The sequence below is a fragment of the Scaptodrosophila lebanonensis genome, unplaced genomic scaffold (assembly GCF_003285725.1).
Source record: "Scaptodrosophila lebanonensis strain 11010-0011.00,11010-0021.00 unplaced genomic scaffold, SlebRS2 tig00000110-arrow-arrow-pilon, whole genome shotgun sequence".
NCBI classification, from domain to species: domain Eukaryota; kingdom Metazoa; phylum Arthropoda; class Insecta; order Diptera; family Drosophilidae; genus Scaptodrosophila; species Scaptodrosophila lebanonensis.
Window position 1 is genome coordinate 2101998 of NW_022060573.1, and position 15256 is coordinate 2117253.

The 15256-nt window shown below is 40.3% G+C and overlaps 1 pseudogene; it reads right to left on the reverse strand.

The window, feature by feature from the left end:
- Positions 1 to 7026: 7026 nt before the first annotated feature.
- Positions 7027 to 14837, reverse strand: LOC115628154 (annotated as a pseudogene).
- Positions 14838 to 15256: the final 419 nt, after the last annotated feature.

Below are 15256 nucleotides of genomic sequence, written 5' to 3' on the forward strand. Positions count from 1 at the left end.
TTTCGGCGGAGTTATGTCGTTTTCAAGCGTCATAACTCCGCGCGGAGTTATGTCGTTTTAAAACGTCATATCTCCGCCGAAAAAATAGCGACATATCTCCGCCGCAAAAATGTACTGGGCGGAGATATGTCGTCGGAGATATGACGCTATGCCAAATAAACACGAATTGCATGGGAGTGGGGGGGGGGGGGGTGTATCAGAATAAAAAAATAAAGTTGACCTGCCTAGGGCTTAGAGGAACCTGGATACCAAGTTTGGTAATTCTAGCTCTTGTACCTTTTGAGATCCTTGCGCTCATACAGACGGACGGACGGACATGGCAAAATCGACTCGGCTTGTCACCCTGATCAAGAATATCTATATATATAAAACAGTTTGTCCTGACTGACTGACCGACTGACTGACTGACTGATTGGTGATCAACGCACAGCCCAAACGGTAAAGGCTAGGAAGCTGAAATTTGGACTCAAGTATCCTTTCATAGTCTAGGTCCCCACTAAGAAAACTCGAGCTCCGAAGGGGGGAAAACAGGCTCCAACGTTTGTATGAAAAATCTACAGTTTTCATCTGATTAACTTTAAACTTAGTTTGTATACTCTCAGAACAATCCAAGAAAAACTGTATACTTGGTTTTTTGATATTTTTTTTTGGGGCCTAAAATATGGGAGTTTTCCTGTAAAAAAAATGTTGGGGCACAAAAGCAAACCGCGTCCCAGCCCAAACGGTAAAAGCTAGGATGCTGAAATTTGGGCTCGAGTATCCTATCATGGTGTAGATGCGCACTAAGAAGGGATTTTGGAAAATTCGAGCTCCAAAGGTGGGAAAAGTAGCTCCGCATTTTGCAACCGATCGACTTAAAACTTAGTTTCTAAAATCAATTAAAGAATACAAACAAAACTGCATACTCGGTTTTTTGTTTAAGCTTGAATTATTGGGGTTTTAATATTTATTCACTATTTCAAATGAAAAGTTTGTGTTATAAATTTAGTCCGATCGATTTAAAATTTGGATAATGTAATCTACGTAACTAAATCTACAACTTTGCATTCAAGGACTTTCAAAATATGCATTTTACAAAAGCAGGCAGAACAAACAATACAAAATATCAAACAGTTGGGGACAACTAAGTATACATACACACACACACACATACAAACAGCTGTTCGTGTAGTTGCGTGCAAACGATTGAAATAGCCAAAGCAAAATGTGAGACACTAATGTGTGAATGTCCATAGATACATATGTATGTGCACATCTATGTACATATGTATCTACATAAGTATGTATGTACATTCGTCTTGCACTGACAGAGCAAGAAATGAAAATTAATTGAAAATTATATAACATTTTTAAAAGTAATTTTTTCTTTGTTTAGTGCATTTGGCATTAGTGTTTTCATTAATAACTTTATGCAGCAACAACAAATATCAAATAGTTGGGGACATCACATACACACACTCACACACAACAAGCAACAGTTCGTGTCTATGTGTGCGGTTCTCTACGTACGGTTGAAAAAGTAAAGAGAAACATATGTACATATGTATGTATGCCTGTGTATGAATATAGCATGTATGTACATTCGTATTAATGTATACATTAGGCAATCGAACACAGTTGTTTGATTGTAAAAAAAAATAATACTCTAAAAACAACAACAACTGCAAGTCATTAGCTCGCTCTTCTTCTTTCGTTTTGACCATTTAATGTTAATTGCAAAGGCAAAACGCCAAAATGTTACAGTTACCGTCGCTAGGCAACGACTGCGTAAGCGATAGTAAAGCAGAAACCGAATAACGGACCTACGCATATTCTGCTTCGCATTGCGGGCAGATGTATGTATGTATGTATATGATTTGTTCTTATTGATCTCAATAAATAATTAGATTTCATTATTTAAATATTCTGCTTATTGCATTCAATCTTCGATAGTTTGATGGTATCGGTGCCAGTGCTTTTTGATCGTGGCTCATCGCTGCCCGGCATTGACGAGTGCCGTGTTTCATATTCCGAGTTTGTGCGTGGCCGTATTGACTCAATATGGCACGAAAAGACTCAAATGTCAATTTAAATTTGGACTCAAGTATCGTTTCATAGTATCCATCATAGTGTAGGAGCACACTAAGAAAGGCTTTTGGAAAATTCTAGCTCCAACGGGGGGAAAACGAGCTTTAAAAAATATTAGTTATAGTCGTCATGTTCGTTTAACGAAATTTTTTGTCAAGAACAGAAAATGTTCTTTTAAATACCTTAAATGCCTTCCTACTGGTAACCTTTAAGGTGAAAACATATGGGTAGGTTATGCACACACAAAATAAATACAATTGGAAACATATTGAGCCGGGTTGAGACGGCCAATACCTGCTAGTACAAGTATATACTTTGTGGGGTCTGCCACGCCTCCTTCTGTGTGTTACATACATTCGCATAAAACTAGTAAAGCCTTTCACCCTTTGGGTTCAGGCTATAAAAAACAGAACAAATGTTTTTTTTTCGCAAAATCCATTTATTTTATTCAAAATAGTCTTCTTCTGCTTCAATACAGCTTTTTGCACGATCCAAAAGCATGCCGAGCGAGTGTTTTAGATCGTTGGCCGGTATGGCCGCCAGTATGCCGGTGCAAGCCTTTTGAATGGCCTCTACGTCTGCATAACGCTTTCCTTTAATGGGCAAATGCATGTTTCCGAAAAGGTAGAAGTCGCACGGTGCCATATCAGGAAAATACGGCGAGTTAAAATGTGATTTTTGGTCAAATAATCGGTCACAAGCGTCGATCGATTCTGAGCAATTTTTGGTCATCAGTCAATTTGTGCGGAACAAACCGTGCACACACCTTTCGTAAGCTCAAATGTTCGGTCAAAAATATTTCGGCTGATTTTTGATGAATTCACGCACAGTTTCGATGGAATTTTCGGTGATCTCGAATTTTGATTGGCCCACATGTTGATCGTCATTTATGTCCTCACGACCACTTTGAAAACGTTGAAACCACTCGTGCACTCTGCTACGGGATACGCAATCATCGCTATAAACTTGTTCCATCAATTGAAACGTTTCGGTAAAAGTTTTACCAATTTTAAAACAAAATTTAATGTTGGCTCTTTGTTTAAATCTCTCACCGATAACACAAACATACTGACACTTAAAACGCATTAACTTCACTTCCAATCAATGAAATGTCATGAAATTCTCACTGGACAATCGATGAAAATAGCAGATTTTAACGCACCAGTCAACATATAGATAGCGCCACCAGGGGGCGCTAGATTCAAAAAGTCCTGCTTACTTTGGAACACACCTTGTATTGAAGCCATAACTAATTTTCCAATTCTTAAAAACTCCAAAGAAATCCATAGCTTCCTAGGGCTCTGTACTTTAGAAAAGATTTCTCTATACAGGCCAAGCCACTTTATAGCCTTATTAAAAAGAATTCCACATTTCAATTCAATGAAGAAGAAATACAATGTTTTGAAAAACTTAAGCAAAAATTGACGCACCAATACTCTATATACATATGAAACACACGAAACTGAGCTACATTGCATTTTTTTGGGGCAATATTATTCCAAAAAAAACTTGATGGCAAAATGCATCCAATATTTTATTTTTCGAAGAGAACCATAATTTACGCGTTACGAAGATTTAACATTTATCTGCATGGAATAAAATTCAAAATAATATCAGATTGTAAGTCATTATCGTTAACCTTAAGCAAAAATGAAATTAATAAAAGAATTTCTCGTTGGGCCTTGGAGCTCGAAAACTATGACTACGAAATTGTCCATAGAGATGGACAGAATATGAAGCATGTTGATGTGCTAAGTAGAATATCCAATATACTTGTATTGGAAGACAATACGTTTGAACAAAAAGCAATCTATATGAAATGAGAAACGGACTAGTTTACCGCAAATTCAAAGGCAGAATACTATTTTATGTACCTAATAATATGAAATGAAATATTTTAACACTTTATCATGACCAAATGGGACACAGAGAGTGTGAAAAAGTATACAATGCAATAACAAAGTCGTACTGGTTTCCCAGATTAATTGAATAAATCAAAGAACACATACGAAACTGCCTAAAATGCATAACATATTCACCGAAACTTGGAAAACATGAAGGTTTGCTATGCAGTACTACTAGCAGTGGATGCCTTTTCGAAGTTTGTTAAACTGTATGAAACAAAATCTACGGACACTAAGAGTACAATTAAACATCTATCCGATTATTTCAAAGCATATAGCAGACCCAAAACTATAATTGCTTATCGTGGAAGTGCATTCACTTTAAAGGATTTCGAAGAATTTGTATTGGCTAACGACGTAATACACATAAAAGTAGCAACAGTTTCTCCACAAGCGAATGGACAAGTGGAACGTATGAATACATGTTTAGGACCAATGTTGGCTAAATTAACGAGTGAAGGAACCACGAAATCATTAGATAATATACTTCCAGAAATATAATTTGCCTTAAACAACACTCTGAACAAAAGCACAGGCACCACCCCAAGTGAGTTATTATTCGGAGTAAGTCAAAGAGGAATTATCATAGACTTCTTAAAAGAACACCTAGACGACAGAAAACAAGAAAGAAATCTTATTGAAAGTAGGTCCAAGGCTAGTGAAATTATGGAGAAAAGTCAAAAGTACAATGAACTATATAAAAACAAAGGTAGAATCCAAAGAAAATATAGAAAAGGAGATTACGTAACATAAAAAAATTTTGTAAGCGTACCCGGAGCATGCAAAAAAATAATACCAAAATACTACCCAATAACAGATATGTTGTGTTATATGAAACCATGGATGAATATGGAAAATTATATGTCAAATTATATGTCATGTTCATGTACAGTTTTAACAGCATACATTTACATCAGAATCGTGTCTCTGCGTGTTTATATGCGTGTATGTATGCAGCACAAAGTTGAACCCAAGCAGCAACAACAAGAGCAGCGGTAAAAGCAGAGCATGGGCAGCGATATCATTTATGGCTATAACTTTCTTAAGAATTGACCTATCATGATGAAACTTGGTATACAGACACATAATCACTAATGGGATGTAGGTACCTAATTTTCGAAAATCAAAGAACTTATGGAAAAAACACGAATTGCGGGGAAGAGGGGGTGTATCAGAATAAACAAGTAAAAAAGCTAAAGTCGGGTGACCCGATTTTGAAAAACTCTGTACATATGTTTACAATAATTATAGAAAATAAAAAAAATTAAGAAAATTAAAAAAAAAATTTTTGGTGTTCCTAGGTCTTATAGTCTCCGAGATATAGGCGATTATACGAATGGAAAATCGGGAAAACCCCCATAGTGGTGAAGTGGGGGGGGGGAGGGTTAATCAAAAAAATAAAACAAACTTGCACAGCGTACACACATAACGCATATTTGTGCAACATTTTGTGTCTCTAGCTTTTATAGTCTCTGAGATCCAGGTGTCCAGGATACGGACAGACAGACAGACAGGGCTAGATCGACTCGTCTCGTCATGCTGATCAAGAATATATATACTTGTGGGGTCTGCCACGCCTCCTTCTGCCTGATACATTTTTCAGCTCCCACAAACCTAATATACTTCTGTACATTTCATGTACAGAGTTTAAAAATAAACTTGACCTGTCTAGGACTTAGGGGAACCTCGATACTAAGTTTGGTTATTCTAGCTCTTGTACTTCCTGAGATCCTTGCGCTCGTCCAGACGGACATGGCTATATCGACTCGGCTTGTCACCCTGATTACGAATATATATACTTTGTGTGGTCTGCCACGCCTCCTTCTGCCTGTTACATACATTCGCACAAAACTAGTATAGTGTTTCACCCCTTGGGTACAGGCTATAAAAAAAAACGGTGCACGAATTTGTATAAGCAAATAGGCATATGAGAAGCAAATGCAGAAGAATTGATAACAATGGTTAGACTCACCCGCTCGCCGCGTCCGTCGGAGGCCTTCGTCGTCGATGCGATGATCTAATTCTTGTTTAGCTAATATTTATTTTGGAAAGATAATATGCAATACTCAACTGCGATGCACTATTGCTACTTTTGCTTTTCTTATCTTTGATTGTTTTACTTATGGTCAGACAGACTTTAACATATTTACTCATATTTTATTTTTTATTTTTATTTTATTCATAATATCAGCAATACATACTACTGTCGATTATATTATAAAACTTAATATAACAAATTAAACTAAACAAAATAAAAGATAAGAAAGCCTAACACAAAGCTGTACAATGACGTCTTTTAATGCCTCCGACACGTTGGGGGAACATCAGGCGGAACATTTATTTTAACCGAGGCTACTTCACGGGGCACAGCAAAACTGAACTTCGAAATAGATACACTAGCCCTCGATTTACTGGCAATATAGGCTGATATAGATTCACAAGTGAAATCAGAAAATACAAAAACTTGTCTTCTGGGAGCTATAACAGTAAGAGCCACAAAAGAAGTATGATTCCTCTCTATCGCAACACTGCTGTCGCCCAATCTTAAGAGCCCTTGCCTTGCCTTCGATCCGCTACACTTGCGCAGTTCGGATAATTACAATAAAATTCTATTTTTCAAAAGGTTAAAATTTAGAATACATATTTAAAAGTTTCTGTACAGTGGAAACTTACAGGAGGTATTTTGATATTTCCCATTAAATTTTCGTCATAAAAGCACCACAATATTGCTGTTGGCGGGGTCCTTATGTTTTACAAAGGTGGTTTATTACCACTTTTAATTGAAAATAAGCTGGATGGATTTAATGTAGGTAGTTTAAATTTGCCGAATTGGCACACCACGAGGCTAAATAAAAACTTAGTTAGGCGCTCTCTAATGCAAAGTGCGTGTGGTTGGTCCAATGGCTTGTATCAGAAGATCGGAGACAGGCAAGAAGAAAGCCTTTGAACCTCAGCTTTTAAGCGCCATGTCATTGTTAAGTTCAATATGTCATGTCATATCATTGTTATTATAAAACGCATGCTCTCTTGCAGGTCATATAAAGTTAATTTCAGCTTAAATGCTTGAAGGGTACAACATGATGCGTACAAGGTGTCCCATTGCATGACCGGGCAAGTTCCTTGTAAAGCGGGCACGCACAGCGCCGGTGTTGCCGTGGATGCGAGTAACCTTGCCCCACACTGCACGCACGCGTGTCTTACGGTCGGGTTGCTGTGTCACGCACTTCTTAGTTTCGGCCTTATACACATAAACACAGCGTTTGCCAACATAGAACACTACATGCTCCTTACGGCGAGCGCCCTCAATCTTGAGAATGGCTTGGTTCTCATGCTGATTTCTCAAACCGCGCTTGTATCCGGTGAAGACAGCCTTCGCGAAGAGGCGACCTTGACGCTTGTATTTATTTGCAGATACTTTCGTCTCCGCAGCGGCAGCCTTTTCTGGTTTTAGCACCTTTGCGGCTTTGGGTGCTTTGGGGACCTTAGCTGCTTTGGGCGCAGCGGCAGCGGGAGTTGCTTGTGGTCAGCCATCGTAGTTAACGGAAGTCTGGCAATTGGCGAAAAAAATACTATCGAATTTCCTTATCAAAGTTTTGAAGTGAAACTTCTTACTTCATGGTTTTGTCTGCAGGATCGGCGAGATTTTGTGTGGCAGCGGCAAGACACACAAGCAAAAGACTGATACCGAGCGAACTTACAAAAACAAAATGTGCTCCAGTTAAAAAATTTCGTGCCCACCGCTGCATTAAAATAAACAAGCAGCGGTCGGCAGTTGATTTGCCTTCTGCTTATTTATGACTACATAGGTTATGATTTTGAAGAGTCGCTGTTTCAATGCCAAATTGAACTACGTTTTTCAGGTACACCAATAAGATGGTAACAGGCGCACATAAATGAACAGCAAGTAGACCAGCTGGCGAAATTGAAATTATGAATGTAAGCAAATTCAGCTGTGGTATGATGATGTGTGCATGCAAAACTTGGTGTTCTCCTTATGGTCACATTTAACAACATTTGCTTGCATGATTCTAATCGTAGAATACGGTAACGGAAGGAAACGAAACTACATACGAACAAATTTGCACGAAAAAAATAAAAGTGCCTGCGACCGAAACAAAGATGAAAGTTAAGGTGTTCCTTTAATTGATTTTGTCTGTGAACATTTCTTTGCCCGGGCCCTAGAGCTGCAAAATAATCGATGTTGACTGCATCGATTTTTTTGTTGCGATATTCCCAAAAATAACATCAATCAAGGGTGTCAAATGTCAATTGTTTTTGAAAACTCCCAAAAAATACGTCCGTGCCACAGAACTTCGAAAGAACTTCCTCTCCAAGCCTGCTGTCAGAAACAGCTGTGTGTCAACGCTGACATTTGACTGACTCAGCTGCCAGCAACATCTGACTGTCGACAAGTACATTTGACCGACAAATTGTGTTAAAATTCTGCAACGTACCATGTTAACTAAAAAAGAAATATGACAATTTTATTTAATTTTAGCCCACGAGCATTTGCGGAAACGCCAATTAATTGTTGAAAATATGCAACGCAAATGTTTAAGAAGCGCATCTGATCCCACAACAGAATGTTGCCTTTTAAAAATTAAATTTATTTTATATTTTTATAGGTTAGGTTAGGTTGGAATGGCTAGGGTAATGGTTATTACCCGCCCACTTAGGCCTGAAAGGCCCATTGCTGTAACGGTTGAGCTACACAGACGGGACATATGTTAGGCATAAGCGAGAGCGGCACGCTATGATCCGGCTCAGGCTCGTCGGCAATTGGGTGGTGTTCAATATATCCCGCGCCATGCACGCCCCCAAAGATAATATTACTCAGATTAAAAAGCGTGTATAGGACGAACTAGCAATAAAAAAGAGAGCTCAGCTGCTTTTGATGCTCTAGTCGCCCACCCTACCGTGGTCATTGTGAAGTGCAGCATCAGCATCACCTGATGCAGGGGAGTGCAATGACCCCTTTTGCTCTCTCAGCTGGGCAGCTGCGGAAGTCGGAGCTGGTCGGAAAAACTGCTTCTTCAGTTATGCATTATAAAATTTAATACTTCGATGAATCAATTAACTCCATTATTATTATTATGTTCAAATTAGACAAAAAAATTAAGGCAAATAAAACTTGAAATGTGAAAAAAACTTTACAACTAGAGAGCCTTATTAAATTTCGTTAGGAGAGAGGAAAAAAATTAGCGCGTCTCTTCAAACCCAAAGCAAAGTGTGTGCATGCAATCGCCACTGAAAATTCAAAAAAAAAGAAGGCACAGGATGTCATTGCTACAAAAAAAATTTGCTTGCGGAGTAATAAAAATAAAAAAAGAACGCACTCACCAAAATCCACTTGTCTATCGATGAAAGCGCTTTCCGATGTCGCTGGAACTTGGCTAGAGAACAGGCCCTAGTTTTTAGGCCTTTCAATAAATAATAGTAATAATTTTTTGTAGGTGAGTATCACAAATTTAGAATTTTAAAACTAAAGGTTTGAGCAAATTGAGGAATTGTTTCCTCTCTCAGCATAACAAAAAAAAACATATAACAAGAAAGTCCCAAAACAATGTTTTTTTTGCTCAATTGTTTAATGCATAAGGTTAAATCTCACATAACACAATGCATTTTTCGCAAAGATCAATTATTAAACTAAGGAGTCTTGCTGAAACCACCGTGACCGTGAATGCGCTAAAGGGCACTAGCCATGCCTTAGCTAGCAAACCAAGTTGTGGGGGTGCTTAGGTTGATCCGAATGCTTTCGACGATTTGACGAGGTCGTCTCACTCATTCAACGGAAGCACCGATTAGAAGTACACAAACAAAAAAAAAAACGCCTCCACGAGCCTCTGAAATACATCTCTTCTCGGTTCAGCTGGGCCGTTGTTGTTGCTCTTGCGTCGAAGAAAATTATGCCATCAATAAGAAATATATGCGCGGCTGGGCCTACCGGAGCCAATCAATTGCACAGCTCCACAAAATATAACCCAAAATGGGTAGCCAACCTGCACTAAACAGGCGAAGAAAAACCCAAAGACCTATAAGGTTTTCCCATCCAAACTCTGGTTACAAAACTCAGACTTACCATCTGTTGGCTCCCACTCTTTTATTGAAAATAATTAGGCGATACTCGCGTTTACTTATTGACATTCGAATTTTTATTTGAGAACTTTAAATTTCGGTCACTGCGCGTTTACTTATTGACATTCGGTTTTTCACTTGACAACTTTAAATTTCGGTCACCGCCATTCATGCAGTTAAAGTACTTTTTTACTTTATGCTATTCCTTAAACTCTTTCTCGGTGCTGACTAGACACGTCTGCACTCTCTGACGGTCGGAAATAGAAAAGGTCGAAGGTTAGCTTGTATCGTCTGACTCAGCCGTTTTTTTGAAAGTGGGGAAAGCACCATGATAGGAGACACAGAACCGCCGCGACAGGTCCTATGACAATTGAAAATTTCCCATGTCACCTACCAAATATGACCGATAGGTGGCGCTAAGTGGCAACAGCCTGGCCACATTTTGATACCATGATACCATCTCCTTTTGACCTTCCTCATTACTGTAGCCACTCGGCGCTTCTCAGGAACCTTGCGATATTCGCATATTCGGTGTTTACCAGCTCTGAGAGGTCATTACAGATCATCAAAGCGAAGAGTCTGCGCCTACTGAGTGCTGGGCAGTGACAGAGAAGCTGCTCGGCACACTCCTCCTCTTCGTCATCCGTACAGCTTCTGCAAAAATCATTGTGAAGGATGCCTAGTCTTGCAGCATGCCTCCCCACTGAGGAGTGGATAGTTCTAGTAAATTCCTTGTCCTTTTGTTGTCCAGGGAAGGCCAGGTTAGCCTTGCCCGAACACATTTATGAGTATCCTCCCAGCGCCACTGGCTCATAGAAAGCGCTGGTTGTGTGTCCTGAGCCGGAAGCAAGTGGCATGCCCATACCTTCTTTTTCAGGAAGGATGAGTGCAGTCGTTCCAACCCTTGCCAGCTCATATGCAATGCAGTTGCCCGCGATGCTTCGGTGTCCAGCAACCAATACGAGGTTGACACGGTCATGCTCAGCTTTCTCTTTTAGAGATCTGAGGCAGTCCGTGATGACCCTGGAATTATCCATGTTGGAGTCAAGCGCTTTAAGAGCCGCTTGACTGTCCGTGAAGAAGTAGCACTACCGTCCACTCATTGTGTTCGTGGGTATGAGTCGTGCAGCCTCCATCAGCGGGGTGACTTCCGCTTAATAGACGCTGCAGTGGTCGGGAAGGCGAAATGACAGTCTGATCCCTAGATGTGGGGAGTAGACGCCTCCCCCGACTCTTCCGTCCAGTTTTGAGCCATTGCTGAAGATGTTAATGCCGTCTGCTCTGACTTGCGAGGCGCGTTCCCACTCAAAATCAAAACAGTGTAATCCTTACCAAAGGTTTCCCTCGGTGTGCAGTAGCCCGTGTGGGTCGGGTCCTCTTGGTGTAAAGGGAGAATACTAGCGTGCCCATTGGCTGAATCCTTCCAAGCCGACGTTTCCCTCAGCCTTAGTGCCACGTTGGTTGCCAGTTCTTTCCCGATGATATACGGAGAAGATACAATAAAATATTCAAGGCATTAATTGGGGTTGTTCGTAGTGCTCCGCTGATGCTTAGTTCGGCTGAACTCTGCACCCTGCTGAGCAGTGTGAGAGCCGAGGACCTATCCAGCGCCGGCCCGATGATCCCGTAAAGTGCGATCGGTCGAATGGTCCCAATGACCTTCTTGCACGAGTAGAGTGCATTGGTGGCCTTCTTGACCCGTTTAACTATGTTGTACACCTAGTTAAGCTTCATGTCAAGGATGACCCCAGATATTTAGCCTTACAGCTAAAACCTAGGCTGACTCCATTTAGATTTGACGGTTGGAGTTCCGGGACTTTGTATTTCATGGTAAAAAGTACAGGCTCCGTTTTTGTGGAATTCACTCCTAATCCACATTGCTTTGCAAACCTCGAGAGTGTTGAGAGAGATGATTCCATTAGGTTGCACAGCGTTTGCAGAAATTTACCACTACAAAATAGTGCCACATCATCCGCGTAAGCAACGACACCATGGCCTTCTGACTGCATAACGCGTAACAGCTGATTAACCGGCAACACCCAGAGAAGAGGGGAGGGGAGCGAGGGGAGTCCTTCTGCTGACGAACTTGCGCGTGATCTGGCCACTCATCTCGGCCTTCACAGCCCTGCTGCTAAGCAGCTGGCTGATGAAGTCGAGAAGAGAGGCCTTCACCAAGTTCCGCCATAGATCGGGTGATCGCCTAGGGAAATATATTATCAAAGTCATCTTCTATGTCAAGAAAGGCTACCAGCGAGTTTCTTTGATTTTCAACGAGTTCTCTATCTTAGAGACCAGGGAGTGAAGCGCAGTGTCTGTGATCCTTCCTTTACTATACGCGTGTTGGGAACAAGACAGTAAGTCTAAGGATTCCTTACAGGAGTCTACTCATCTACCATCCTCGTCCTGTAGGAGAGATGGTGGTGAGGGGGTTTTAGCTAGCACCTTACGCAATCTAGAGGCATCAGATACCGATTCTATGCCGCTACAGAATTTGCCCAGGAGCTTCTGTTGGCTTTCCTGATAGCCCACTTGTAGCTATTCAGTTTGAGTTTGTAAGTTTCCCAGCTAGTATCAGTGTTGCTAAGCCTAGCTTTGTTGAAATGTTTCCTTCAGTCAACCCTGAGTTTGTCCAGCTCGGACGACCACCAGGGTGGTTTACGATTGGTTTTGTAAACAGTGCTCGGGCAGGCTTTATATAGCGCAGTCGAGCACGTGCTCGTGAAGGTATCAACCAACTCTTACCTCCTGCTTGCTTCTATACTTGGTGGGGAAGGAAGGTTCTTTGAAAGAAGTCTTAGCTACTGCCCCAGTTTGTATTGCTAGGGTTAGTTATCTATCCTTTCCACGATGACCCTAAAACTCTGCAGGCTGACTGTTGTGATGTCAGCGTCGCTGAATTGTGGAAGTAAAATAGCGTTAGTTTGTATCCTCGCTAAGATACGGAATCGCGGTTTACCCTTATCATAGGTGCAGAAAAGGGTCTACTCATTTGTGTTGAGGCCCCGGATCATGTTGTTATTGATCCGCTTTGCCCGTCGCCAGGCGGAGAATTAGGGCAGCGGTTGCTGCCTTGCTATGGTGCAGGCTAATTTTTAGGACCTGCACCATCGGAAATCCTCAAATCCTCCTCCGTTAGGGTCGCATTGGAATACCCGTCCATGACGTCAGATAAGTTTGCCATTTTGCCACAAACGCTTTCGCCCGCGGCACAACTCTATCTGGCCCGCCATTAGTTGTAAGTCCACTGGTAGCTGTGTTGCTGGAGATGGCCCTAAACTGGGCGTTGGGGTTAGGAGGAGACGACTGAGTACTCTTGGCTTTTCCTTGTCCGGAGCTCGGTTGTTCCGCAACTCCTATATTTGCGGAACTGGTTGTTCCTTCCGGCCTTCTGGAAAGGCAGCGTCCTTTGTTGTTTTTGGTTTTTTCGTTTTCATCATTGTCAATTCATCATGATAGGTCAATTCTGAAGAAAGTTATACCCATAAATAAAATCGCTGCCCATGCTCTGATTGTAGCTCTGCCCGCAGCGCTGCTGTACCCTCGGCACCGTCTTGGAAGGTTCAGCTAGAGGATTTTTGCCAACCATTTTGTTTCCCGGGTCCGTATTGTATATTCAAATGGCAGTTTTTAACCATTCACATTTTCGCTTACAAACAGACTTGCCCAATCGGCGACACACAATTTTCACCAAGTTTGTTTAATTAATACACAGTTATGTGGTACTTATTTGAAACAATAATTGCATCAAATATATATTTTATTTTTAAGATATTTTATTTTAATCTTAAGTCAGCAAATTGTGATGTTTGAAAAGTGTAATTTTCTATTGTGCGGTTGTTTTGAATGCTGCGTGTGAATGCTGGTGTTTTAAGTATACATTTAGTAATTTGCTAATTTAATAATATTTACGCAAAATATTTTTGAAGCAGATTTTTCAGAAAAACTATAAGGTTTATATTCCAATGATTATTTTTAATTGGAAAAATGTCTTTCTTAGTATTTTTAATCAGAACTCCTAGCAAAGCAAACAAGATTTGAAACATCCCAAAACCGGCACCGAGAAATGGTTTTGAGGCGAAGCTTTGGCGGAAGAGATTTCTGTGGCACCCCTGATTACCTAGTTTTTCTCTAACTCTATCCTAAATTCATTGTGGGTTATGGCCGAAATAACGTCTATACAGTCCTTGGACTGCACGAAATTATACTGATGCATGTTCTGCTCTGCAGCTTTTGCGATGCTTTCTTTTAATTCCTTATTTCTTATTCACTCTCAGAAGCGTTTGATTGCGGTGAATATAGAGCTGTGTATATAGGCTTTATTCCAAGCGACCCCAGCCACTAATTAAATTCAGATGATTTGAATTGCGACCCATTGTCACTGACTGTTATTTCTGGTAGTCCAAATAGAAAAAATATGTTATCTTGTAAATACTTCTGAATAGCATTTGTGGTAAATTTTCATAATGGACATAGCCAGTGATATTTGAATAAGTGATCCAACACAATTAACAACCATTTTTTGCTTCGCCTTAAATATTAATATATAAGCGCTGAAAGGGACGGACAGAAATGCTTGTAGATACCTGGCCAGTAAAAGTTTATCCTTATTATTTCTAAGTTCTCACAATGAGCTCTTTTGATCACGTCATTGGTCAAACCAACGGGTATCCAATGTTTCCCACACGTCTGTTTGGCGCTTTCAGTACCATCGTCATGCTTTGTCCGTATATACACAAAATTGTAGATTACTTTGAGGTCCGGATAGTCCGATTCATTTTGCAAATTTTGCATTGTATAATCAGATTCATTAAAACAAGCCGAATTTAAGTCATCCTCGAGACGAACTGAATTAACTACTCCTACGTGATCAGTTATCATCTAAAATTCTTGCCTATCTATAAAACAACGTAGTTTTTCAATGCAATAGGCTGCTCAACACCGTCGTCACTTAACTGTACTATTGATCTTCCGAAGTTCATGCAAATTTATTTTTGGAGAGAAGTTCCGTATTAGGGAGAGTAAGATCTGAGAAATTGGGAATAAACCTCCTACGTGCTTCTTTATTTATTTATTTATAAATATATAAAAATTATAAAAAGCATCCTACTAAATAAGCTAGAAAATCCTAAGAAGGAGAAATCTAATCAAATTACAATAATATCTAATTATCGCCTCCGACCCGGTGGGGGAATATTATTTTCCATTCGGTG